The sequence below is a fragment of the Priapulus caudatus genome, unplaced genomic scaffold, assembly GCF_000485595.1.
Source record: "Priapulus caudatus unplaced genomic scaffold, Priapulus_caudatus-5.0.1 Scaffold25, whole genome shotgun sequence".
Taxonomy (NCBI): Eukaryota; Metazoa; Priapulida; class Priapulimorpha; order Priapulimorphida; family Priapulidae; genus Priapulus; species Priapulus caudatus.
This window is the reverse complement of record NW_014577086.1, coordinates 653,085-656,713: the sequence shown is the minus strand read 5'-3', so window position 1 is coordinate 656,713 and position 3,629 is coordinate 653,085.

The following is a 3,629-nucleotide window of genomic DNA, read 5'->3' as shown; positions in this document are numbered from 1 at the left end:
CCCCCATTTGCCTGTCCGTCTTTGCACTCCCTTGGTCAAAGTCAGCTATTCCTCCCATCGTTTCGCCGTCGAACCGCGCTGTTGTCCGCGCCATGTCAACAGCCGTTCTGGCTCGCTCCTTTTAACCTCGCGATCCTCATCGCATCCATCGCGCCATCGCCAACCCATCCTGCCTCCACTCGCAGCCCTCGCGCGGCTGACTGTCTGCTGGGGGTCTCGCCACGCACTTCCTCTTACCGAGTCCATTGGCTCATCCATGACCCGCCCCCTCTCATCCATTCCACTTGGTTCCGCTTTCCTCTCTGTCGCACTGCTCACTAACTTCGTTCATCGCCAATGCCATACGCCAGTGCCCTTCCTCCTCTTCTTCATTGCTGTCCCACACCATTCCATGGCAATCCATCGCACATCTCCCATCCATCATCATCCATCCATCTCATGCTATCTATTCTACCGTATCTATCTATGTATCTACCTATCTATCTATACTATAATATATATATAAAATTATATCGACCCTCTCCTCCCTTCTATCTATCTATCTCTCTTTTTCTTATCTCACTAGCACTTCTTTATTCCTCCCAAACACACAGCATCTCCTTCTATTAAGTTATTACTGAGCATATTTTCCGGCGCTGTTTGTAATTAAAGCGGATGCGGACTTACCGCGATAAGCTCCAAGTTGCTCCGGCCACGACACGCGATCGTTTAATTTAGATATGATGCCAATCAGTCAGTGATCCTCTTCTCATGCAGCATTACGAAATCACCTAAGCATGAGACTTGGTAGTCTGTCACAACTCTAACGTCTTGCCGCAAAACGCACATGAGCAATCGCTATACACATGAGCGCAGCGCGCTATATACGCAGTGTCACATGGAATGACATGCGCGCACTCTTGACGTCAACGCCTAAATTATTTGGCATGTGCATCTCCCACGCGAAAGTGGACTTTGTTCTGATTGGCTGATTAGTTTCTCGACGCTCTTCCTTACAACCTGATTATCTCGCTAAAGGCGCGATAGGCCTATAGGCCTATATAGCGCGATAGGCCGTAGCTGGTAATTTACTAGCATTGTCTAGCCAGCACGGCACAGGTACATACTTTTATAGAACATCGCGGTTCGTAGACATGAAATTTCGTGTGTTTATAAAACTACACCGTTAATTTGGGATTAGGCCCAATGGTAATATTAGTGATCGCGGCACCGCGTACGGGCGATTGTTTCAGCTGTAGGCTTTTCGAATGCAAATTATATATCATTGGTAATATAAATAAAGAGGGAAACTCCGGTAGATTATCATTTAATCCCGTAATCTTTGATGGTGATAGGCAGATATAGGGGCTTATAAACACACACATGCGTGCGCGCACACACACACGCATACACGTACGCACTCACGCACACACACTCCACCACGCAGCTAGCACAGCACGCACACATCACGCAACAGAGCACGCACGCACCGCACGCACGGCACGCACACACACACACATACACACACACACACGCGTATACACTCACGCACACACACGTCACACGACGCACGCACACACACTACCACGCACGCACGCACCGCACACGCACGCACGCACGCACGCACGCACGGCACACCACAGACACACACACACAAGCACAACACACCACCATTACCATTGCCACTGCTACTGGCTGCTGCGTGCTGCTGTGCTGCTGCTGGTGGTGCTGCTGCTGCTGCTGCTACTACTATACTACTTACTACTACACTAACTACTACTACTACTAATACTACTACTACTACTACTACGAAGGACGGACGACGACTGACCGACGACGACGACGACGACGAAGATGACGATACGCTGACGACGCTGAGGCCGATGATGATGATGAGTGATTGATGATGATGATGATGAATGATGATGATGATGATGATAACGACGATGCTGATGATGATGATGATGATGATGATGATAATGAAGATGCTGATAATGATGATGATGATGATATATGATGGCGATGATAACGATTATGATTATCCTTCTATTATTGTTGTTTCTGCATGTGCTGCTGCTGCTGTTGTTGTTGATGTTGTTGTTGTTGCTGTTGTTGTTGTTGTTGTTGTCGTTGTTGTGCAAATTAAAAATTAATTATATACGCATATATGTTATTGTCCATGGGTTGTAATATTGTATCAGGTCTAATTGCGGGTAGGTGCTTTACGGCGTAGCTTTCGCTTTTCTATTGTAATGAAATGATTGCCTACAAAGGCCTAGGTTGATCGATTTAGTTCATGCAATATATGTAGAGGGACACTCGATCGCCAGCCGTCCGAGAACTTGTTGAACTCGTCCGTTGAATCTTGCATACCGATGCATATTGGACGCAGGGGAAGCATTGACAAATAAAAGTAAGGGGGCACACTGTATAACTGCATTACGGAGTAACTCGTAAACGTTTTATGCTGCATGCTTTTGTATTCAAGCTTTAACTGCTTGAATTATGCCGTAATCTTAATTAATAACAACATATGGCAGATAAATGGGCATATATAGGCCTACATGCTAGCGCTAGAACATTTTAAAACGGATATATTTCTCATTAGAGTGAGTGTCTTCCATCGGTAGAATAACCCGACGAGAAGCCATATCTGTGAAGAATTTGCAGTCGTTTTTTGTCGGTTGTAGTCACAGAAATAATATAGATAGTAATACCAGGGCCGTAGGCTGAGCAAATTCCTAGAGGGGGGGGGGACAAAATTCCATGACTCAAGTGAGTATACTGTGTAACGGGCGCAGCTCTTGATCGACGCCCATAATGTGGTAGAAGTGCGTCCGAGACAAGGGTTTCACGGATGAGTGATCAAAAAATCACGTTAGGGTTCATTAAATAAGTTCATTCGGTTGGTAAATAATATATCTATCTTGGTTAATTTTTACACAACCGTGTTGATTCAAAACGTACTGCTGACGTTTCGCCTCCTATCAGGAGGTTTCTCAAAGCTGACTGAAGTTATCAGATTTGACCACGAGATGGTGTAGTGGTCAACAGCTTGGTCCACACGTGACTGGGTCTCAGCTCCGGACCACGTAGCGACCGCCAATCACACCATCGATTAGGATAATTAGAAGATTATCGATCGCGAGCCAATCAAAATCAGGCGCTGGATTAAGGAAGCCATGCATCTGGATTCGCAAGACCCCGAACATCAACTGTGACGAGGGGAGATACAGACTCAGTCACGTGTGGACCAAGCTGTTGACCACTACACCAGCTGGTGGTCAAAACTGATAACTTCAGTCAGCTTTGTGAATGCCTCCTGATAGGAGGCGATCGAAGCGTCAGCAGTACGTTTTGAATCAACACATAAATATAACAAAACCAAAACAAAATAATAAAAAAATAAAATAAAATAAAAAAAGTAAAAAAATAACCAAGACAGATCGAACCACGTTAGGGTTATTTACGATTATTAGCGAAGCTTATTTTGTTAAATTTTGCTCCAAAATCTAGGGGCAGCTGCCCCCTTGCCCCCCCCCACAGGCTACGGCCCTGAATCTATAATAGGTCTCTATATATTTCTATGGTTGTTGTAGTCACAGTAACATCTGAAACAGCAGGATGGTGGGCTGCTATATTATCAGGAG